Below are 25,307 nucleotides of genomic sequence, written 5' to 3'. Positions count from 1 at the left end.
CTGACCAAATGCTGACCAAGTGAAGGCAGGTGGTCCACAGACAGGATCCTTTTTTTGGAGGTTATTGTTCTGACGGATCAGAGGAAGTAACGTCAACACAAACCTACTGCTGACACCCTCTCCACTCTGTTGGGGAGCTCTACTTGTATAAGCGTTTAATAGAACAGGTTCTGTAGACATCTATGTGGAATCAGCTGACGACGGTGAAATCAGCTGACTCACAGTATTATTTCACTACCACAGCAGACTTCCTATGCGTGTTACTGCAAGGCACAGTATGCAATTCGTCGCAAAAAAATTCGTATCAAACTGAATTTTTTGCGAAAAATTAGGCGAACCGGCCGAATTGAATTTTTGAAAAATTCGCTCATCTCTATTTACAATGTTTGGAGATGAAAATGCAGAATAAAACCTTTCTTGACAGGAAACGGTGACCATATTTTTGCCAGTTAGTTCCTAAGGGCTAAGAATGCACAGTCAGGTCGTTAATTTTTCCAACTTCTCTTTTTTTTGGTAATTGAAATGCACATCAATTGTGTTCAGTAGCAACTATTATATCTGTGTTTTTTTTTTTTGTTTGGTACTGCAGCTCATTGAAAGGTGTTTCGTGAGGGTGAGCTGCAGTACCAGGCAAGAAGGCATCTGCAGAGAAGGGACCATGGCAGTCCTAATCTAAAATTCCAAAAATTCCTGTGGACTCCCCCTGGCCCTTGGGGAAAAACAAATATGTTAAAAATGTATCCTAATAGAAGGAAATGTGATAAACTTAAAAAAAAAAAACATAAATCACCTGTTAAATCCTTTGTCGATTCAATGCCAATGCTCTGGTGGTCTTCGTTTACATGCAGTTATTGGCCTGAGCAGCCAGATGGAGGTACATGATGTCATCACTGCAAGACAAGTAAACAAAGAAGTCAAGGACCACTGTTAAGTCCCACTAGGTGATTTGGTTATTTTTCCCTGAAGGGAAACAGTGTAAACATACAGTATGCAGCTAGAAAATCTCAAGGCTGTACAGCGAAAGGGGCTGAGCTATTGAAAAAAATAATTTTAGTTAATAATAAATAAATAAAAAGCCCCCAAGGGTGTCCATAGCCTTTAAAACTCTTTTACCTCACTTATATGTTTATCTGGAGAACTTTTTTCCCCATTCTGTGATTGGGCAGCATGAGATAATCAAGCACCTCCATCTCTCAGGATCCATTGCAATTAAGTTTTGTTAATGCTTCCTCTGCAGAAAAAAATAGTCTCTCACATATAGACCAAGAGAAACATGATACGTAATGCCCCCACAATTTCGCTCTCTACGAAAGGGATGAATGAAAGGTGTTTGGAATGGATCACTTCACCTGCTTTTCAATGAGATTGCTTCACCAGTACTGCAGGGAGGGGAAGGGACCAAGGAGACTACTGAGCATGCCAGTCCGCCACTGAATATTCAAAAAGGTTGGTCCAGGATAAACAGAAAAATGTAACGCACATAAAAAAACAGAACAATATTTTTATTGCATGTAATTTATAGTAATACTTCATTTACAATATACTGTTCATTGCATAATAACACTTTTCATGGAATAACCCCTAAAAATGTATTACGGTACATTTATTAAATCAATATAATAATTTAGGTCAGTGATCAACAGAGAAACCAGAGTGCATGTACTGTACTTGGAAAGAGCCCGACCCTTCTTTCCTCCAACATTTGTAGTAAGGAGGGAGTGTGTAAGCCTGCTAACAAGCTCCACAGTACCTCCAGCCTTTATCTTGTCTGCTCATTGACTTCTAAAATTCCTATATTTTACAATGTGGGATATATAATGCCACATATAAATTGTAATTTGTAATTATAATATGCCGCATACTGAATAACAGAAGAGTCATTCTTATAAATTCTTTGGCAATAATTTTTTTTTTTTTACCAAGCGATCACACCTGCTTTGGCTGTGCTTGCAAACTGCTCGCTGTATAAACATCCTACATAATTAACAGCCAACAACAAAAAAGGCTGTAATATAAATCAGGGAACTCAGGAAGCATAATTATACATGAAGCGAAATGTTCCCTTTAGCAAACTCTTAATTTTCTTCTGCTGAACTAACTTTCTGGCACATGCGGAACAAGCATTGGTAATTGAAATAAAACGAATCTTAAAGATTTAAAGACGCTGCTGAGATGAATGGTGTGAAATTCCTAGTGGTCCGATCTCCAGTGAAAATAGACCCCTAAAACTTGTAATATGGTAAGCTGTTCCTAGTTTCAACATCAGGAAGCATCGGGCTATTCTGGTAAAAAATCAAGAGCTTTATAGAACTTTTGAGTAGAGACACAAAAAGTCAAATTTAGTGGAGCGTTAAGCAATATCTACTACTAATATGAGTGGTATCTTAGACACCGGACTAATGGAATTTTTCTATGGCCATGTCAAGCTTGGCTTTTCACAATTCAAATGTTTAATTACTGCAGCTCTGGGCTTCTTAAGGATGTCAGTTTAACTACAAGTCTTGGCCGCAAAATCTTAGACTCATGAGAGTGAAGATGATCCTGGCCTGTGGATCATTCATTGTGTTAAAAGCTACCGATACAGCTCTGTGCGCCTCAGTAAATGATCAAGCAGAGTTTTGAAGTTCAAATGTGTTTCTACCCTTGGGCTATGGGTTCACAAAGTATAATTGTGATAACATATTCTAATAGCTGAAAGTGACTAGTAATTACTTGGTGGGCTGCTCATAAATTAGGTAAATTTGGTAGATGCACATGGCAGATTTTCTGTTCAGATTTTCCTGTGATTTTCTAAACCAAATCTGCACAAAAATCTGCATTAGTGATGAGCGACAGGGGCAATATATTCAAATTTGCGATATTTCATGAATATTTGGGTGAATATTCGTCATATATTATTTTCTTGATTGCGAAAATCGGCAATGTAATATGCGCGTATTGCGCGCGCAAGTGGGTCACTGTTGCTACATTTTTCAAGCTGCTAGAAGTTTCCTGAGACTGGAGAAAATGGTTGGCACGGCAGAACATTACAATAGCTTTATATGCAGATAGAGTGCTCCAATATATTCACAATTGCGCAAATCGGCAATTAATGATGAGCATAATTTTGCGCAATATGTGCAACTTCACATTTTAGCAGGTCTGATACATATTACTGATTGGTGCACTAAGTATTGTTGTGAACTTGTAACATCACAGCACTAAGTCTGTAGCATGTATGTATGGACAGCAGAACCTGTCAGCTACACTATATCAGGATATAACCTACACTGACTATCTCCCACTAACTATCTGTATTATATATATAAACTATCTAATGTAATTAAACAGTAAAGCACAGAGAACAGCAATGACACTGCTGTCTCTCTCAGAACTCCATAAAACTACAGAAAATGGCTGCTGGGGAGGTTCTTATATAGTAAGCGGTAGGCAACTTTCCTATTGGTTGCTAGGGATGTTGCTAAGCTCAGACAATGACAATGCAGCCTTCTTACTGGCCCACAAGCAAGAAGGGAGGTTACTAATGAAAAAAAAATCTAGAATATTTTCACCCAGGCAGGCCCCCTTTTTCACCCAGACAGGCCCCCACTTCATGTTCCGATGCTCTCCCTTGCCCTGTGGATCATGCAAGGCAAGGGCTTTTTGTTTTACACTGCTAGGTGAAGACTTCCGCCCAGCAGTGTATTTGATGACGTCACCAGCTCTGATGCGCTGGCTTTAGTGCTGCCCTAGCAATTTTACAGGCTAGGACAGTGTTTAAGCCACCGGGCTCACTGGGCTCACTGCTGGACAGAAGCTTCCGCCTAGCAGTCCCTATGGAGTCACCGGATCAGCTAAAAAATCCTTTGCCCTGCACGATTCAACGCAGGGCAAAGGAGAGCACAGAGCATAAAATGCTCTGATGCTCATATTAGGGGGGCTGTTTGGGGGAAAATGTGGGTATGTCCAGGTTACTTTAAAAGGTGACCACACATTTTAGCCGTACTACTCTGACAGCACCCTACACAAGACCAATTATTTCCTCTCTGAGACTTACCCAGTCCCTATGCAGCAGATATCATTTTGTATAGTCAATGCCTAGACCATTATGCTGGATTTCAAAGGCCAATCATGTGAAGTTCCATCATCATACAACAAATCGCCAGTAAGGATTTTGTCATTGTTTTCCATTATAACCTGTTGCTAGGGATGATGTCGCATCACCAGGGCGCATGGCTTCACAGCGCGTGTCACGGCCTTTGCTGTGTGCGCCGTGACACTAGTGCCATGCTTGTGGTTGCCAGTGGCAATGTGTTGCTGTTGTGGCATGTGGTGGCAGTGTCTCGGCTTTGGCTGTGTGCGCCGTGACATGGTTGCCACGCATGCTGTTGCCGGGGGCAACGTCTTGCGTGTTGGCTTGTGTGTGCACTTCCCCTTTAAGTTGTAGCCTCCCTCTGTCTGGTGCTGTAAGGGTTAACTCCCTGACTGGGTGTGGTCACTGGAGTCAGTTGTACTTCAGGGTGTTCTATCTGCCCAGTCCTTGAGGGCCGCCTTGTAGGACATCGATGTCATCAGCGATGTCATCCCAGGTTCTCCGGCTATGTCTTCCCTCCCTTACATGTGGTGTATGTTTGGTGTGGGGTTAGGTTTTTGGTGTGTTTTTATGTCTAGCTTGTTGCTTCATGTTTGGTGTGTTTGGTGTTGTCATTCAGCAAGTATGCTAGACATTTACTTGACTACTTCCGAAAGGGGGCTGGTTTCCCGGAGGGGTGAACCATTAGTCTGCATGCAGCGCTGCTTGGGGCTGCCATGCACTGTGTGAGCATGGGGTGCTCTGGCAGAGTTGGTATGCTGGATTCCTGTGTGGTTGTTTGTACTGTGACCTGCTGTGTGTTCGCGCTCCTGTACTGATGCACGGGTTCCAGTTGTGGAGGCTTCGGCAGGTAAGTGAGTTATCTTGTTGTTCTTACCTGCCGATCCTCTAGCTGTGTATGGGCTTCCCTTTTCCCTGATGCTAGGCCATTTGAGACCCCTGTTCATCCGTGTCTGGGAAGAACAGGTCGTCTCTCCCCTGCTTCTATGTGAGGGATTATCAGGGCGACTCAGGGCGATAGGCATCCTGGGCTCTGTCATCATGGAAGACTGACGACCATCGTATCCCGATTATATGTACTATTTGTTGCTTTGTTCAATACGTGCTATGTGGAGTTATTTTAATATAATAGTATAATAAAGGTTACATTTTATACTATAGTGGTACTCTGTGATAGTGATATTTGTAATTACACCACTATAAGGATATCTCCCCTTTGACGGGTTACTGTCCTAGCTGTGATTATCTCCTACTTTGGCTCAGATCTACAAAATATACTCATAAGTAGGAAACAGTTAATAAAAAACAGCCTTAGACAAATGGGAAGAGTGAACAACAAAGATGAAGGTAGTCACCACCCCAACATTTATAATGCAAAAGACTAAGTTAGGGATGATTCACACAACAGGGATCAGACTGGGAAACACGGTCTGTGTTTCAGCTGCATCTCCAGCGCTGACCACAACTTACCTTACCTGAACTGATTGTCCTAGTAATCTACAATTAGTCAGTTCTGGTCAGGTGAGCCATGCGGCTGACACACAGACTATGTTTCCTGGGATGATCACAGCCGTGTGAATTGGCCCTTACTCAGCACCTCCTACATGTACAATGAGAAATGCTGAGTTACTCAGCGCCTCCCAACAAGTTGAACCCAAAAAGTTAAAATAAATGTGTAGTTGAAAATCTGCTGTAACTGCCATGCAAAAGCAAACAAACCTAGAAATGCAAGTGCTGCAAGCTCCCAAGGAGCTGGTGCAGAGGATGTGACTGGTAGTGGCCCTGATGATGTGCCCTACCTCACGCCGTTGTTCCCTGGGGTTCGGTGTAGTGAAAATGGTGATTATAAGGAACTTGTAGAACAAAAATTGTCTTTCTTTACTTTCTTTACTCTCCTCCCAGATACTGGCAATGCCTCTCTCTCCTGATTCCCTTCCCTACGGCTTAACTCTGGAACCAGAAGGTGTCCACTATATAATGCAGGCTTTTAGCTATGTCTGTCCTGAACTTCGGTGATGGTGTCTTAATGTGTTTCCCACCACTTTTCACCAGAGTCTTGATACCTTGATTGCTTGATCACTCTGCTGATTCAAATACGCTGTAGCTCGCAAATCCTGTAGCCTAGGACGCTGCAGGCTCTCTGGGGCAATCTTGTAATCATAGATGAGCTGCCCCTGTGGTCCACATGGCCTAGTGAAGTGGGAGATGGATCACATGCTCCCTCACTCCTCAATTTTAATTTTTTTTTGCTTTTCAACTCAATCAAAGTAGATTTGATAAAAAATTCTAGCAAGATTTTTTTTTTTTAACACTAAATTTCGGGAACATTCAATTGGTTCATTGGCTCCTTCATAAATAAATCATTTTGCATATAACTGTTTACTTTCTCTTCCTAAAAATATTATTCAATCATTGTGAATGCTGACACTGCATAAAACGTTACTATTTTATACAGAAATGCAATTCCTTTTACATGGAGCTCTGCTAGGAAGCATTTGTGGAAATGCATTAAAGTTTGTCCTGAAAATGCTTACATCAAAGTTCTTACTGCTCATTAGAAAAAAGCGACAAACACATCATTGTTAAATTATAAAAATGTTGCCAACGATGTATATACATAGTTCTGACAGCCGAGAAAACAAATGGCCTTGGCACATACTCAGCTCTTGTTTTTTATACTGTGCATAAGGGCTCATGCACACGAACGTATTTCCTTTCCATGTCTGTTCCGTTTGTTTTGTGGACCATATGCGGAGCCATTCATTTCAATGTGTCTGCAAAAAAAAATAATTAATTTACTCCATGTGCATTACGTTTCTGTATTTCCGTGTGTCCGTTCCGCAAAAAAATTTAAATAGAACATGTCATATTATTGTCCGCTTTACGGACAAGGATAGGACTGTTTTATTAGGGGCCACCTGTTCCGTTCTGCAAAATATGGAATGCACACGGAAGTCATCCGTAGTTTTTGCGAATCCGTGTATTGCGAACCCCAAAATACATACGGTCGTGTGCATGAGCCCTAATATTAAACATTGCCTAATGAATCCTTAGGAACAGGGGCAAATGTGTACAATCTGTGCAGCTATGCAGGGGCCCTCCTGGTAAAAGGACCCACTGCCATATCAAAAGCAACCATTGACTTCCGGCTGTATATTAGATTGCATGTAAGCTCACAATTGGAGGATTGTCAGAGAGATTGTGAGCAATTGGAGAAGAAGGCCCCCATATATTGTTCTTGCATGGGGTCCTGTGCTGCTTGTGTCGTCTGCCACTATACCATAGAACTGTTTTCTCTAGATGTGGATTATACTGTACAATAATTGGCTTGGGATCAATGTGTGGCTCTCAGGGGCCTTTACATGTGGCCTCCTAGCTGCTGACAGCAGCATGTACTATTGTACACTAGCAGAGGTGTAACTTGATGCTCCTGGTCTTTACTGCAAAAAAACAGAACTCATCACCTAGCATGTGCTTGTAGGCCCCCTCAAATACAACATCCTGGGAGAATCCCTATAGCCATGTCCCTGATTGGAGGAATGCAATCCTGCGGGCAAATATTTTGCCAAATATTGCCTTAGTAATTCCTATAAAGAGCAGTGCACATATCTGTTCATGAGCTTTCAATGGGGACAATAGATCTGTATTACCCCAGAGTGGTATTACCATTCCTACAACCTGAAACTGTCTCTAATGGGCTAACCATAATATCCTCTGTGTATTTATTCCAGGTCCTCTTACACTGCAATAATTGTTCTGCTATGTAACTGTTATTTGTTATATTACATGTTATATGCCTGGTTCACCAGCAGATGGCAGTGTATATGGAAGAAATATCTTTAGATAGAATGGAACTTACTATCCCATTCTCCCACTTTTGGGAAGAAGTGGGCCAGTCCTGTTTCCTACCAAGTGAGTGGCTGCAGGAAGTTTTTAGTCAGTCTGAGTCTAGTCTAGAGTTGGAAGGTACCAGAACAGCCCCAAAGTCCAGCGACAAGACTAAAGCCGAGTTTAGCACAGCAGAGAGATAAAGCAGAATATTTAAGTGTGTCTGCCAGTTTATGCCAAAAGCCTGCTTTGAACCAAGAGAAACACCACTTCTTGTATGGTTGTAAGTTGATTCAAGTAAAGCTGTTAAACTTTATAAAAGTCTGGACTCGACTATTTCTCCACCTCCACCATTAATCTCCCCTTTATTTCTTCGGAGCCTAACCCTGGGGAGCAATGTTATCCAGGTAGGAGCACCGTGACACACACAGAAAACTATTGAGGCTGCACCACACCACTCGGCATTCTGATAAACCTGGGACACGATCGGCCCTGGGGGGGGGGGGGGCTGCACGTTTCATATCTGCTTCACAATGAATGGATATAAGATAGACTGGGGTGCGTGTCACTTTAGCCTGTGAGCGGTCATGTCATGCTGCGAGTTACAGTGTTACAACAGCTGGAGAGAGGCAGGTTGGAAACTACTGCTTAAACCAATTTAAGAACTACTGTATGTGAGTAATCTGGTTGACAAAAAAAAAAAACCCTTAAAGGGTTTCTGTCACCTGAAAAATGGGTATTAAGCTGGCTGACATTAGCGATGTGCTAATGTTATCTGAACATAACTATATTAGTGCCATCTCACTGGCTGCCGCCGTTATTGAGAAAAACAAACTTTTATAATATGCTAATTAGCCTCTAGGAGCAGTGGGGGTGCCAGCTCGCCAGCTTCCTCACTGCGCCTGCGCCGAATATTGAACGGCACGAGATTTACACTGCATACAGGGCCGGAGGTAGGAGACCAACGATGCCTGCCCCTGTCAATATAGTGTAGTAGGGCGTGGCCAGAGGTGGTAGAACGGAGCCTCTAGGAGCAGGGGCAACGAACCCGAGCCTGGCGATTATAGACCCTACTCTGGGCTCACTGTGCTGCCTCTATATGCTCTCTAACCAGAGGTAACACTGTTTCCATCTGTCCTTGCATCTGGGTGACGTATTCAACAACACTTTTGTGCGGTGTGGGTTGTTGTTTCCACGCCTCTTTGGCCACGTCCAACAGACCGCGGGGGTGTCTGCCGTATAGCAGTTCGAAGGGCGAGAACCCAGTAGAGGCCTGGGGCACTTCTTGCACTGCGAACATGAGATAGGGCAGAAGAAGATCCCAGTCCCTCCCATCCTTAGAAACTGCTCTTTTTAACATATTTTTTTATGTTTGATTAAACCTCTCTACTAGGCCATTCGCTTGTGGATGATACACGGACGTCCGTAACTGTTTTATGTGAGTTCCCTCATGATCTTGGACATAAACGGGGTCCCTTGGTCAGTCAAAACCTCCTTAGGCAGACCCACTCGAGAAAACATCTCCATTAACTCCTTAGCTATGAGTTTGGCTGATGTATGACGCAGTGGCACCGTCTACGGGTACCAAGTGGCGTAGTCGAGGATGACCAAGATATTTTGGTGCCCTCTAGCGGACTTCGGTACTGGGCCTATGAGATACATAGCGATCCGCTCAAATGAAACCTCAATAATTGGGAGAGGGACCAAAGGACTACGAAAATGTGGCTGGGGGCTGGTTATCTGGCAGGTTGGGCAAGACTTGCAATACTCTTCCACCTCTCTGAACACACTGGGCCAGTAGAACCACTGTAGAATCCGATCCTGCATTTTCTGCTGGCCCAGGTGTCCCCAAGAACATGTTGGTGGGCTAACTCCAACACAAGCTTGAGATATGCCTTGGGCACCACCAGCTGTTCAATATGCTCACCCCGTAGTTGATTTACCCGGTACAGCATCCCCGGTTGAACCACAAAACGGGGGAACACCCTCAACTACTACCACATTCTCCCAGGCTCGGGATAGTGCTGTGCTGTACCAAAATTATCTCCGGAGATGTTAAGGTCTGCCAACTCCGGACCCGGCGGCAAGTCCAACACGTCTCCCACTATCACACTTAGCGGGGTTGTCTCCCCCTCTTCCACCGAAGTGGCGGTCACCCCTACCATATGCCCTTCGGACTCAGGTTCCCAGGGTTCTGGTCTCCCCCCTGAGCTGGGCCACTCTGCTAGGGTTACGTCTGTCTCCCGGGTATCGGTAACTTTCGTATCCGGCCATAGTGCCAGGAAACCGAGGAAGTCACTCCCAATTATTAGTTCATACTGTAATTTTGTGGCGTCGGCCACCTCATGAGTCCACCTGCCGGCCACTGTTGATAGAGAGACCAGGGCAGTGGGATAGTCCTTTAAGTCTCCATGAATACACACTATGCCGACCTTTTGGCCAGTATTGCTCCTGATGAAGGGACGTACCTGTCCCGAAACGCGTTGAGCCGGATTTTTAGATGTATTGCAATAAAGACAAGAGAAGCACCCGTGTGATTGGCTGCCTTCATCTGTTAAGATTCTAGAAGCTATCCAGGCTGGGGGGGTGTTTGGTTTACAGGTGTATTATGCTTATCCTGGTAAACCGCCCCCCTCGTGAAGTGAGTAAATAAGCATTCGATACTACAGTATTTTTTATTATATTTACTTGTATCCTTTTAAACATATTTTACCTATTTGTTACAACTCACTCGCCCTACTACACCACACTATGTCGTGTATGACACTACAGAATACGGTCTCTTAGGCACTTGAGACAGAATGTAGTATACTTATGCTCATCCATTCCAAATTTGTTCCTACCTTGCCTGTATATTTTTTTTATATATCTTATATATTATATATATATATATATATCTACACACTTTTTATTACACTTTTTTTTTTTACAATTTTGAAGTTGGTGTAAAATCCACTGTACCCTTGAATATCTTGACACTGACCTACCACTATTGGCGCTGAAAAGGGTTTTCCAAGAACAGGCAAGATTGAGGTGGTACCAATACCCATCAGTCCCCCTAGTTCGGCATACTCTTACACCCAAGGTTGAGCCAGACTTGTGCAAGTCCACAATTCTTTTCCTGATATCTTGGCTGATTTCTTTAGACTTTCCCATGATGCTACACAAAGAAGCAGTGTGTTTCAGGGTTGCATTTAAATACATCCACAGGTGTGTCTCTAATTAACTCAAATGTTGCCAACAAACCTAACAGAAGCTTTCAAACACATGACATCATCATATGGGCAGTCCATAATTGTTTAAAGGCATAGTAATCTTAGTGTAAGTAAACTTTTGACATTGCATAAAGTAATAAAAATGCCTTAAACATTCTCTCTCTCTCTCTCTCTCTCTCATTATTCTGGCATTTGGCAAATAATAATAACTATGGTAATCCTAATTAACCAAAAACAGGAGAGGTTTATTCTGATTTCATGTCAGATATTGAGAAAAACATGCATACCTTACGTGTCTTTTTATATAGTGTATGTAAACTTCTGGTTTCAACTGTATATCTCCCTCTCCAAGCATGGAAGTCTCAGCAGAATCTCAATCAATAATCAGCATCTATGTACATCCAGGCAATCAGTAACAGATAATAATTATCATTTCCTACACCTTCCGCATTGAGGGAACATACAGTGGCCTACGTGAACGAATGTAAGTGTATTGTACGTGCAACTGATTTTGGTGCAAATTGCTTGAAAATGCAATGCAATTCAGCACAGTTTGGCAAATCTAGGTTAAAGGGGTTCTCCGGTAATTTAGAAAATGAAAATTCTTAAATATTACTTTTATTGTAAATATATTCCCATATACCTTTCATTATTTTCATTTTGTTTAGGGAGCAATTTTTAGGAGAAACAAAATGGCCACCATCTTATTAATACACACAAAACCTGTCCTAATCATACAGGAGGACATGTTACTTCCAAGCACTGAGTTAAAGAGCTGCCTCATCCTCCTCTCCTACTTGTCAGAGATTATGATCTTGAATACAGATTATAAGAACTTTAAAGTGTAACTGCCATTTAATTTTCTTATACCCTAATGGTATAGTACACGCTGATGTATAAATGCTTTTGTGCTTTAAAATGTATTCATTTTTAGTTTTACCTGCTAATGTGTGCTACTTTCCTATTCTGCAGCCCTCTACTCACAGGGTTGTCATGTGCAGGCTGTCTCCTCTGTATTATAAACAAGAGAGGGGAGAGCACTGGGAGAAGGACCACAGCCCTGAGTGCCTGCGCTTGGGCAGAAAGTGGAGGGGGAGGGCTGCTGTAGATGCTGCTATCTACTGAATGGTAGCAGCTAGAAACATGCAACTGGTCTTGTTTGAAAGCTGACATTCTAGGCATTCATACAAAAATGACAAGCAACAGAGGAGAAATTGTTAGAAATCAAGTCGGGAATAATCGCAGGTAAAATCTGCTTTTATTTTCACTTTCAGCTGCATTCACAGCATCCCTATTTCTATCAGTAATCTTTTCCCCTGTACTGAACATATTGCTGTTGTTTTGAGAATGTCTGAAAGCTTGAATGTCAGCTTTCAAACAATATAAAGCCCATATCTCTATCTGGTACCAAACCAGAGATAATAATAGCTAAAACAGTGTGGAGGAGAATGGGGGAGCAGCTGCCAGGTGACTATAAAGAGGCTAAAACAAATGTTTCTAGTTTCATGTAATTGTGTAATTGCGGGGCTTGTCTTTGGTTAGCTGTATGTGAGAGGATACATACTGCTTTGGGGTACTGGGGGAAGTTTTCTGCATTCTGATTGGTATTGTCTGTCTTTGGTTAGCTGTATGTGAGAGGAGACACAATGGTCTGGGGTAGTGGGGGAGGTTATCTGCATTCTAATTGGCCTTGTGTGTCTTTGGTTAGCTGTATGTGAGAAGATACACAATGCTCTGTGGTAGTGGGGGAGGTTATCTGCATTCTGATTGGTCTTGTATGTCTCTGGTTAGCTGTATGTGAGAGGATACACAGTGCTCTGGGGTAGTGGGGGAGGTTATCTGCATTCTGATTGGTCTTGTATGTCTCTGGTTAGTTGTATGTGAGAGTATACACACTGCTCTGGGGTAGTGGGGGCAGTAATTTGCTTTCTGATTGGTCTTGCTACTTGATGTGAGGAGAGCAAGGGCTTATGGGAAGTGAGGGAAATACAGGAGGGCCTCAAGGACAGAGCAAAGATCACCAAAGCAGAGGCCATCTTAGGAAGATGCTGAAATAGAGGCACAGAGAAATAGGGTTGCTAAGGGCTGAATATAGACATCAGAAAGATCAAATTAACTGAAAAATAAAGCTTCATGAATATCTTCTCTTCAGCATCACATATGTTAGGAATTTAATTTTTGGTAGTGAAATGGCAGTTCCACTTTAACTGAATCTCTATGGGAATGGAGTTCATGAGGAGACATGAAGGACAGCGAGGATGGACAGGACAGACTGTTGTAATGGAGGCTGCATACAAGAGCTGCTGCTCATTATCCACATCACTTCCACCCTCCTCTCTGTACTTCATGCCTCCTCATGAACTCTATTTCTACAGAGATTTAGCTTAAGATCTTATTAAACTGTATTCAGGATCATAGAAGATGAGGCAGCTCTGTAGCTCACTGTTATGAAGTAACTTGTCCTCCTGTGTGATTAGGACAGGTTTTCTGTGTACTAATAGGACGGCAGCCCTTTTATTTCCCCTGATTATTGCTCTCTAGACAAAACAAGTAGGGATGAGCGAACCCAAACTGTATAGTTCGTAAAAGTCCGGGTTCGGGTTCGGTGTTCGGCGCTTTCTTGGCACTTTTTGAAAGGCTGCAAAGCAGCCAATCAACAAGCGTCATACTACTTGCCCCAAGAGGCCATCACAGCCTTGCCTACTATTGGCATGGCTGTGATTGGCCAGTGCAGCATGTGACCCAGCCTCTATATAAGCTTGGGTCACGTAGCGCTGCACGTCACTCTGCTGATTCAAGCATAGGGAGAGGTTGCAGCTGCGACGTTAGGGAGAGATTAGGCAGATTAACTCCTCCAAAAGACTTCATTCTGTGATCGATCTGCAGCTGTGGATTATTGAAGTGCTATTATTGACTTGCTCACTTTTTTGAGGCTGCCCAGAGCATTTTTAGATCACTTTTTTTCTAAGGTGATCGGCGGCCATTTTGTGACTTGTGGTGCGCCAGCACGAGCTATCACCAAGTGTATTTAACCATCGATAGTGTGGTTATTTTGTGCTATATCCTACATCAGCTGCAGGCTGAGCCTGTGTCACCGAAGTGCATTTAACCATCAACAGTCTGGTTATTTTTTGGCCATAAACTACATCAGCTGCATGCTGAGCCTGTTTCACCCAAGTGCATTTAACCATCAACAGTCTGATTATTTTTTGGCCATATACTACATCAGCTGCAGGCTGAGCCTGTGTCACCCAAGTGCATTTAACCATCAACAGTGTGGTTATTTTTTGGCCATATATTACATCAGGGGCAAGTTGAGCCTGTCACCCAGCGCCTAAAAAATAGACCTGACATTTCTATTCAACCAAATCTGCACAGTTTTAGCTGGTCAAGTTATTTGTAGTGACCGTCAAAGCAGACTTTTTGTTCTGGGTTGAAAAAGCATTCCCAAATTTGCCATTCTGAAAATAACTAGTTTGTGGTATTTCAGGCCTACTTGAAATCTATCCCAAAAAGAAAATCTTACATTGAAGTTATTAATAGTGTCATTCAGAAAAACCTAAGACACACGCTAGCGTGCTGATAGAAGTGTCATTCTGTGATTAAACCTATAACTGTCACACAGCGCAAAAAAAAACAGGTCTCACATCTCTATTCAACCAAATCTGCACAGTTTTAGCTGGTCAAGTTATTTGTAGTGACCGTCAAAGCAGACTTTTTGTTCTGGGTTGAAAAAGCATTCCAAAATTTGCCATTCTGAAAATAACTAGTTTGTGGTATTTGAGGCCTACTTGAAATCTATCCCAAAAAGAAAATCTTACAATGAAGTTAATGATAGTGTCATTCAGAAAAACCTAAGACACACGCTAGCGTGCTGATAGAAGTGTCATTCTGTGATTAAACCTATAACTGTCACACAGCGCAAAAAAAAACAGGTCTCACATCTCTATTCAACCAAATCTGCACAGTTTTAGCTGGTCAAGTTATTTGTAGTGACCGTCAAAGCAGAGTTTTTGTTCTGGGTTGAAAAAGCATTCACAAATTTGCCATTCTGAAAATAACTAGTTTGTGGTATTTCAGGCCTACTTGAAATCTATCCCAAAAATAAAATCTTACATTGAAGTTATTGATAGTGTCATTCAGAAAAACCTAAGACACACGCTAGCGTGCTGATAGAAGTGTCATTCTGTGATTAAACCTATAACTGTCACACAGCGCAAAAAAAAAACAGGTCTCACATCTCTATTCAACCAAATCTGCACAGTTTTAGCTGGTCAAGTTATTTGTAGTGACCGTCAAAGCAGACTTTTTGTTCTGGGTTGAAAAAGCATTCCCAAATTTGCCATTCTGAAAATAACTAGTTTGTGGTATTTCAGGCCTACTTGAAATCTATCCCAAAAAGAAAATCTTACATTGAAGTTATTGATAGTGTCATTCAGAAAAACCTAAGACACACGCTAGCGTGCTGATAGAAGTGTCATTCTGTGATTAAACCTATAACTGTCACACAGCGAAAAAAAAAAACAGGTCTCACATCTCTATTCAACCAAATCTGCACAGTTTTAGCTGGTCAAGTTATTTGTAGTGACCGTCAAAGCAGACTTTTTGTTCTGGGTTGAAAAAGCATTCCCAAATTTGCCATTCTGAAAATAACTAGTTTGTGGTATTTCAGGCCTACTTGAAATCTATCCCAAAAAGAAAATCTTACATTGAAGTTATTGATAGTGTCATTCAGAAAAACCTAAGACACACGCTAGCGTGCTGATAGAAGTGTCATTCTGTGATTAAACCTATAACTGTCACACAGCGCAAAAAAAAAACAGGTCTCACATCTCTATTCAACCAAATCTGCACAGTTTTAGCTGGTCAAGTTATTTGTAGTGACCGTCAAAGCAGACTTTTTGTTCTGGGTTGAAAAAGCATTCCCAAATTTGCCATTCTGAAAATAACTAGTTTGTGGTATTTCAGGCCTACTTGAAATCTATCCCAAAAAGAAAATCTTACATTGAAGTTATTGATAGTGTCATTCAGAAAAACCTAAGACACACGCTAGCGTGCTGATAGAAGTGTCATTCTGTGATTAAACCTATAACTGTCACACAGCGAAAAAAAAAACAGGTCTCACATCTCTATTCAACCAAATCTGCACAGTTTTAGCTGGTCAAGTTATTTGTAGTGACCGTCAAAGCAGACTTTTTGTTCTGGGTTGAAAAAGCATTCCAAAATTTGCCATTCTGAAAATAACTAGTTTGTGGTATTTGAGGCCTACTTGAAATCTATCCCAAAAAGAAAATCTTACATTGAAGTTATTGATAGTGTCATTCAGAAAAACCTAAGACACACGCTAGCGTGCTGATAGAAGTGTCATTCTGTGATTAAACCTATAACTGTCACACAGCGCAAAAAAAAAACGGTCTCACATGTGTATTCAACAAAATCTGCACAGTTTTAGCTGGTCAAGTTATTTGTAGTGACCGTCAAAGCAGACTTTTTGTTCTGGGTTGAAAAAGCATTCCAAAATTTGCCATTCTGAAAATAACTAGTTTGTGGTATTTCAGGCCTACTTGAAATCTATCCCAAAAAGAAAATCTTACATTGAAGTTATTGATAGTGTCATTCAGAAAAACCTAAGACACACGCTAGCGTGCTGATAGAAGTGTCATTCTGTGATTAAACCTATAACTGTCAAACAGCGCAAAAAAAAAACAGGTCTCACATCTCTATTCAACCAAATCTGCACAGTTTTAGCTGGTCAAGTTATTTGTAGTGACCGTCAAAGCAGAGTTTTTGTTCTGGGTTGAAAAAGCATTCCCAAATTTGCCATTCTGAAAATAACTAGTTTGTGGTATTTGAGGCCTACTTGAAATCTATCCCAAAAATAAAATCTTACATTGAAGTTATTGATAGTGTCATTCAGAAAAACCTAAGACACACGCTAGCGTGCTCATAGAAGTGTCATTCTGTGATTAAACCTATAACTGTCACACAGCGCAAAAAAAAAACAGGTCTCACATCTCTATTCAACCAAATCTGCACAGTTTTAGCTGGTCAAGTTATTTGTAGTGACCGTCAAAGCAGACTTTTTGTTCTGGGTTGAAAAAGCATTCCCAAATTTGCCATTCTGAAAATAACTAGTTTGTGGTATTTCAGGCCTACTTGAAATCTATCCCAAAAAGAAAATCTTACATTGAAGTTATTGATAGTGTCATTCAGAAAAACCTAAGACACACGCTAGCGTGCTGATAGAAGTGTCATTCTGTGATTAAACCTATAACTGTCACACAGCGCAAAAAAAAACAGGTCTCACATCTCTATTCAACCAAATCTGCACAGTTTTAGCTGGTCAAGTTATTTGTAGTGACCGTCAAAGCAGACTTTTTGTTCTGGGTTGAAAAAGCATTCCCAAATTTTCCATTCTGAAAATAACTAGTTTGTGGTATTTGAGGCCTACTTGAAATCTATCCCAAAAAGAAAATCTTACATTGAAGTTATTGATAGTGTCATTCAGAAAAACCTAAGACACACGCTAGCGTGCTGATAGAAGTGTCATTCTGTGATTAAACCTATAACTGTCACACAGCGAAAAAAAAAACAGGTCTCACATCTCTATTCAACCAAATCTGCACAGTTTTAGCTGGTCAAGTTATTTGTAGTGACCGTCAAAGCAGACTTTTTGTTCTGGGTTGAAAAAGCATTCCAAAATTTGCCATTCTGAAAATAACTAGTTTGTGGTATTTGAGGCCTACTTGAAATCTATCCCAAAAAGAAAATCTTACATTGAAGTTATTGATAGTGTCATTCAGAAAAACCTAAGACACACGCTAGCGTGCTGATAGAAGTGTCATTCTGTGATTAAACCTATAACTGTCACACAGCGCAAAAAAAAACAGGTCTCACATCTCTATTCAACCAAATCTGCACAGTTTTAGCTGGTCAAGTTATTTGTAGTGACCGTCAAAGCAGACTTTTTGTTCTGGGTTGAAAAAGCATTCCCAAATTTGCCATTCTGAAAATAACTAGTTTGTGGTATTTCAGGCCTACTTGAAATCTATCCCAAAAAGAAAATCTTACATTGAAGTTATTGATAGTGTCATTCAGAAAAACCTAAGACACACGCTAGCGTGCTGATAGAAGTGTCATTCTGTGATTAAACCTATAACTGTCACACAGCGCAAAAAAAAACAGGTCTCACATCTCTATTCAACCAAATCTGCACAGTTTTAGCTGGTCAAGTTATTTGTAGTGACCGTCAATGCAGACTTTTTGTTCTGGGTTGAAAAAGCATTCCAAAATTTGCCATTCTGAAAATAACTAGTTTGTGGTATTTGAGGCCTACTTGAAATCTTTCCCAAAAAGAAAATCTTACATTGAAGTTATTGATAGTGTCATTCAGAAAAACCTAAGACACACGCTAGCGTGCTGATAGAAGTGTCATTCTGTGATTAAACCTATAACTGTCACACAGCGAAAAAAAAAACAGGTCTCACATCTCTATTCAACCAAATCTGCACAGTTTTAGCTGGTCAAGTTATTTGTAGTGACCGTCAAAGCAGACTTTTTGTTCTGGGTTGAAAAAGCATTCCCAAATTTGCCATTCTGAAAATAACTAGTTTGTGGTATTTCAGGCCTACTTGAAATCTATCCCAAAAAGAAAATCTTACATTGAAGTTATTGATAGTGTCATTCAGAAAAACCTAAGACACACGCTAGCGTGCTGATAGAAGTGTCATTCTGTGATTAAACCTATAACTGTCACACAGCGCAAAAAAAAACGGTCTCACATGTGTATTCAACAAAATCTGCACAGTTTTAGCTGGTCAAGTTATTTGTAGTGACCGTCAAAGCAGACTTTTTGTTCTGGGTTGAAAAAGCATTCCAAAATTTGCCATTCTGAAAATAACTAGTTTGTGGTATTTGAGGCCTACTTGAAATCTATCCCAAAAAGAAAATCTTACATTGAAGTTATTGATAGTGTCATTCAGAAAAACCTAAGACACACGCTAGCGTGCTGATAGAAGTGTCATTCTGTGATTAAACCTATAACTGTCACACAGCGCAAAAAAAAACCAGGTCTCACATCTCTATTCAACCAAATCTGCACAGTTTTAGCTGGTCAAGTTATTTGTAGTGACCGTCAAAGCAGACTTTTTGTTCTGGGTTGAAAAGCATTCCCAAATTTTCCATTCTGAAAATAACTAGTTTGTGGTATTTGAGGCCTACTTGAAATCTATCCCAAAAAGAAAATCTTACATTGAAGTTATTGATAGTGTCATTAAGAAAAACCTAAGACACACGCTAGCGTGCTGATAGAAGTGTCATTCTGTGATTAAACCTATAACTGTCACACAGCGCAAAAAAAAAAACAGGTCTCACATCTCTATTCAACCAAATCTGCACAGTTTTAGCTGGTCAAGTTATTTGTAGTGACCGTCAAAGCAGACTTTTTGTTCTGGGTTGAAAAAGCATTCCCAAATTTTCCATTCTGAAAATAACTAGTTTGTGGTATTTGAGGCCTACTTGAAATCTATCCCAAAAAGAAAATCTTACATTGAAGTTATTGATAGTGTCATTCAGAAAAACCTAAGACACACGCTAGCGTGCTGATAGAAGTGTCATTCTGTGATTAAACCTATAACTGTCACACAGCGCAAAAAAAAACAGGTCTCACATCTCTATTCAACCAAATCTGCACAGTTTTAGCTGGTCAAGTTATTTGTAGTGACCGTCAAAGCAGACTTTTTGTTCTGGGTTGAAAAAGCATTCCCAAATTTGCCATTCTGAAAATAACTAGTTTGTGGTATTTCAGGCCTACTTGAAATCTATCCCAAAAAGAAAATCTTACATTGAAGTTATTGATAGTGTCATTCAGAAAAACCTAAGACACACGCTAGCGTGCTGATAGAAGTGTCATTCTGTGATTAAACCTATAACTGTCACACAGCGCAAAAAAAAACAGGTCTCACATCTCTATTCAACCAAATCTGCACAGTTTTAGCTGGTCAAGTTATTTGTAGTGACCGTCAAAGCAGACTTTTTGTTCTGGGTTGGAAAAGCATTCCAAAATTTGCCATTCTGAAAATAACTAGTTTGTGGTATTTCAGGCCTACTTGAAATCTATCCCAAAAAGAAAATCTTACATTGAAGTTATTGATAGTGTCATTCAGAAAAACCTAAGACACACGCTAGCGTGCTGATAGAAGTGTCATTCTGTGATTAAACCTATAACTGTCACACAGCGCAAAAAAAAACAGGTATCACATCTCTATTCAACCAAATCTGCACAGTTTTAGCTGGTCAAGTTATTTGTAGTGACCGTCAAAGCAGACTTTTTGTTCTGGGTTGAAAAAGCATTCCCAAATTTTCCATTCTGAAAATAACTAGTTTGTGGTATTTGAGGCCTACTTGAAATCTATCCCAAAAAGAAAATCTTACATTGAAGTTATTGATAGTGTCATTCAGAAAAACCTAAGACACACGCTAGCGTGCTGATAGAAGTGTCATTCTGTGATTAAACCTATAACTGTCACACAGCGCAAAAAAAAACAGGTCTCACATCTCTATTCAACCAAATCTGCACAGTTTTAGCTGGTCAAGTTATTTGTAGTGACCGTCAAAGCAGACTTTTTGTTCTGGGTTGAAAAAGCATTCCCAAATTTGCCATTCTGAAAATAACTAGTTTGTGGTATTTCAGGCCTACTTGAAATCTATCCCAAAAAGAAAATCTTACATTGAAGTTATTGATAGTGTCATTCAGAAAAACCTAAGACACACGCTAGCGTGCTGATAGAAGTGTCATTCTGTGATTAAACATATAACTGTCACAAAGCGCAAAAAAAAAACAGGTCTCACATCTCTATTCAACCAAATCTGCACAGTTTTAGCTGGTCAAGTTATTTGTAGTGACCGTCAAAGCAGACTTTTTGTTCTGGGTTGAAAAAGCATTCCCAAATTTGCCATTCTGAAAATAACTAGTTTGTGGTATTTGAGGCCTACTTGAAATCTATCCCAAAAAGGATATCTTACATTGAAGGTACTGATAGTGTCATTCAGAAAAACCTAAGACACACGCTACCGTGCAGATAGAAGTCTGATTCTGTGATTAAACCTTAACCTGTCACACAGTGCAAAAAAAAACAGGTCTCACATTTCTATTCAATGGTCTGCCGGGTGTTCACTCCAAGGTCATGGAAGTCACGCCTGCGGCCACCCCGTTCTCCGATGGATATGTCCTGAAATCCAGCTGAAAGCTGCAGAACATCAGTCGGAGGTCTCTCCACTACTGGCGGGCCTCTCTGGCGCCCTCTTCCCACAAGCAAAGGCTCGGCTGGTGGCTGCTGGGGTCTTTCAATGCGTCTAGGTTCTTGAGCCTCTTGCTCCTGTCCAGGCTGTCCTTGGCTGGGCTGCCCCCTGGCACGTGCTCTTCCGCGGCCTCTGGCTCGTCCACTCATCTTCTATTCCTGAGAGGATATAAACCGCTAATAAGGTCAATCTGCCGCCTAGCAGCTCCGCCGTGGCACAATCACCTCAGAACTCGCACACTGGTGACTTTAGGTATCTTCACTGGTCACTTTGAGCAGAATGATGACATCCGAGTCACGGCACCAAATGTAACCCTCTTTTCCTTGCACCATCTGCGACACCTCCAGCTTTCACACTCACTCGGTCACCAGCTCCTCCAGGCATAAACTCTATGTGGACTCTAAGGGACGACACTCAGGTCTTCTGTGGTTTAAAGCTTTATTGAGGTGTAGTGCACTTGGCTGGAGCCTGTAATACAACAGGGAAACACTGCCACTATGTGGTATACAGCCAGGTCACCAGCCCACCTATATCATAACAGGCAGTCATTATATTACATTCCCACATACATGTTACAGGATATAACAAAGCATACAGAAAAAGGAACAAGAGAAAATCATTTACAAAGATATTGCAGCAGGGTGACCTGGAATACAGCCATTTTAGGAAGAACACATGTCTCTTTAACTGTACATCATCTACTCAGCCTAGCATGTGCTGCAGGGTTTAAAGGCTGCTAAAAAAACATACAGTCACCTCTTTACATTCTACAGAACTATTATGGGTATATATTATAACTTTTTACAATAGATAAATGAACTTTAGCTTTAGAGAACTTAGACAGAGATCCTACCTCCTTCACAGTAAATGTCTGCACTGAGGAGACCAAACCAAGTAGCAGAATACACAGGGGGCTTTCTGGAAGAGTCCACTGTAAAGACTCTGTCTGTTAAAACTTTCCTCAGTTATCTAATAGCACATTTGAAGAGGTTTATTTAGCATGTCCTGACTCTCTGCTAACAGCTTATGAATATATGGAACTATATTTAACAAGTGATCATTGCTGCAGCTCCTGTATATTGGTATGACCCTATTGCAAACCTGCAGACTAGATATTTGGTGAAACTTCATGTGGTTCATATCGACTGTACTACACCACTGACTTGGTGCCTGGGCCTAAATGTGTGACAGTGGCCTGTTCCAGTGGTGGGTGACGTGAAGCCTGATTCTCTGCTATGACATAAAGACAGATTCTGCGCTGACATAAGGCCAGATTCTCTGATACGGGACCTCTCTCCTCTGCCTGGGCCTAAATGTGTGACAGTGGCCTGTTCCAGTGGTGGGTGACGTGAAGCCTGATTCTCTGCTATGACATGAAGACAGATTCTGCACTGACATAAGGCCAGATTCTCTGTTACGGGACCTCTCTCCTCTGCCTGGGCCTAAATGTGTGACAGTGGCCTGTTCCAGTGGTGGGTAACGTGAAGCCTGATTCTCTGCTATGACATGAAGACAGATTCTGCGCTGACATAAGGCCAGATTCTCTGTTACGGGACCTCTCTCCTCTGCCTGGGTGCCTGGGCCTAAATGTGTGACAGTGGCCTGTTCCAGTGGTGGGTGACGTGAAGCCTGATTCTCTGCTATGACATGAAGACAGATTCTGCGCTGACATAAGGCCAGATTCTCTGTTACGGGACCTCTCTCCTCTGCCTGGGTGCCTGGGCCTAAATGTGTGACAGTGGCCTGTTCCAGTGGTGGGTAACGTGAAGCCTGATTCTCTGCTATGACATGAATACAGATTCTGCGCTGACATAAGGCCAGATTCTCTGTTATGGGACCTCTCTCCTCTGCCTGGGTGCCTGGGCCTAAATGTGTGACAGTGGCCTGTTCCAGTGGTGGGTGACGTGAAGCCTGATTCTCTGCTATGACATGAATACAGATTCTGCGCTGACATAAGGCCAGATTCTCTGTTACGGGACCGCTCTCCTCTGTCTGGGTGCCGGGGCCTAAATGTGTGACAGTGGCCTGTTCCAGTGGTGGGTGACGTGAAGCCTGATTCTCTGCTATGACATGAAGACAGATTCTGCGCTGACATAAGGCCAGATTCTCTGTTACGGGACCTCTCTCCTCTGCCTGGGCCTAAATGTGTGACAGTGGCCTGTTCCAGTGGTGGGTGACGTGATGCCTGATTCTCTGCTATGACATGAAGACTGATTCTGCGCTGACATGAAGCCAGATTCTCTGCTATGGCATGAAGAGACTGATTCTCTGCTGACATGAAGCCAGATTCTTTGCTATGGCATGAAGAGACTGATTCTCTGCTGACGTGAAGCCAGATTCTCTGCTATGGGACCTCTGTCCAATTGATATTGGTTCATTTTTATTTTTTTTATTTTAATTTTAATTCATTTCCCTATCCACATTTGTTTGCAGGGGATTTACCTACATGTTGCTGCCTTTTGCAGCCCTCTAGCTCTTTCCTGGGCTGTTTTACAGCCTTTTTAGTGCCCAAAAGTTCGGGTCCCCATTGACTTCAATGGGGTTCGGGTTCGGGACGAAGTTCGGATCGGGTTCGGATCCCGAACCCGAACATTTCCGGGAAGTTCGGCCGAACTTCTCGAACCCGAACATCCAGGTGTTCGCTCAACTCTAAAAATAAGCCATTATATCTAATGAAAGGTATTTGGGAATATATTTATAACTAGCTGAAGGACCCGCTTCGCTCGGATATATTTAATCTAATTCATTTCATGTTTGTGTGTGTCGTTAAAAGATATCAACACTATCCACTAGAACAGTGACATCTATAGCATCCCGCCCCTAAAACAGTGACCTCCACAGCCCCCCACCCCTTAACACTGACCTCCCCCCACAGTGCCCCATCCCTTAAAATTAGAAATCCACAGCAGCCCACCCCCTTAATTTTGACCTTTACAGCAGCCTTCCCCTTTAACAGTGACTTTCATAGCATACCACCCCCTTGACAGGCCTTTACTGGATAAGGGGCGTGTCCTTTTATAACAGCTCACTCTAAGATGGCAGCACTGTACTGTCTGAGTGTGAGCTGCAGGGAGAAAATCACTATCCCTCCCACCTCTGCAGCTGACAGAAGTTGATTTTTACCTTCATTTTTTCAATACCTGTGAGCTCAGGAGTGGGAGGGGGCATGGCCTAACCAGTTCTGGGCGTGGCTTAGGGAGACCTAGAAGTTGATTTTTAACTTCATTTTTGCAAACTCAGTCGGCTGAGGAGTGGGAGGGGGCGTGGCATAGGGGGACCTGGGGGAGGGGTTTTACGTCTTTTGAGGGTGGACACATTGAGGCAGGGGCCGTGTTTGGTCTCCTTCCTCTGGGCACCTTACTGACTCATTTGCATACCAAATAAACTGGATTTTCAGAGGATAAAAAGATCTATTGCTGGAACAAAGGCACATCTAGGAATAAGGTACTAAGTGCTATTAGGCCATGACTTTACTTCAATAGTGATTATCCTGGTGACAGATTTCCTTTAAAGCTCTCCTAAAGCAGTGAAGATAAATGGCTGGGTTGTTATGGAAACCTTGAGTAAAACTGTGTATGTGGAGACTGGAGGACCTGCGAGCTTCTTTTGGCTGATAAGGGTCATGTGACCAAGCTTCTATTGGCTAATGCATTTTTTGGGAATATCTCAGGAACGGTACGTCCTAGAGAGCTGAGACCTGGTCTAAAACCTTCCCGGACACCTGATGTACCTGTGTGCCCAATTTCGTGATTGTAAATATGACGGTGCGGATTCCTTTAGCGGACATACACATACACTCAGCTTTATATATTAGATAAAGTAATATTTAACTATTTTCATTTTCCTAATTCCCGGAGAACCCCTTTAAGAGAAATAATCGGCTCCTAGACTGA

Source organism: Bufo bufo, chromosome 6 (genome assembly GCF_905171765.1).
Source record: "Bufo bufo chromosome 6, aBufBuf1.1, whole genome shotgun sequence".
Lineage (NCBI taxonomy): Eukaryota > Metazoa > Chordata > Amphibia > Anura > Bufonidae > Bufo > Bufo bufo.
The sequence above is the reverse complement of the archived record's forward strand: the minus strand, read 5'-3'. Positions refer to the sequence as shown.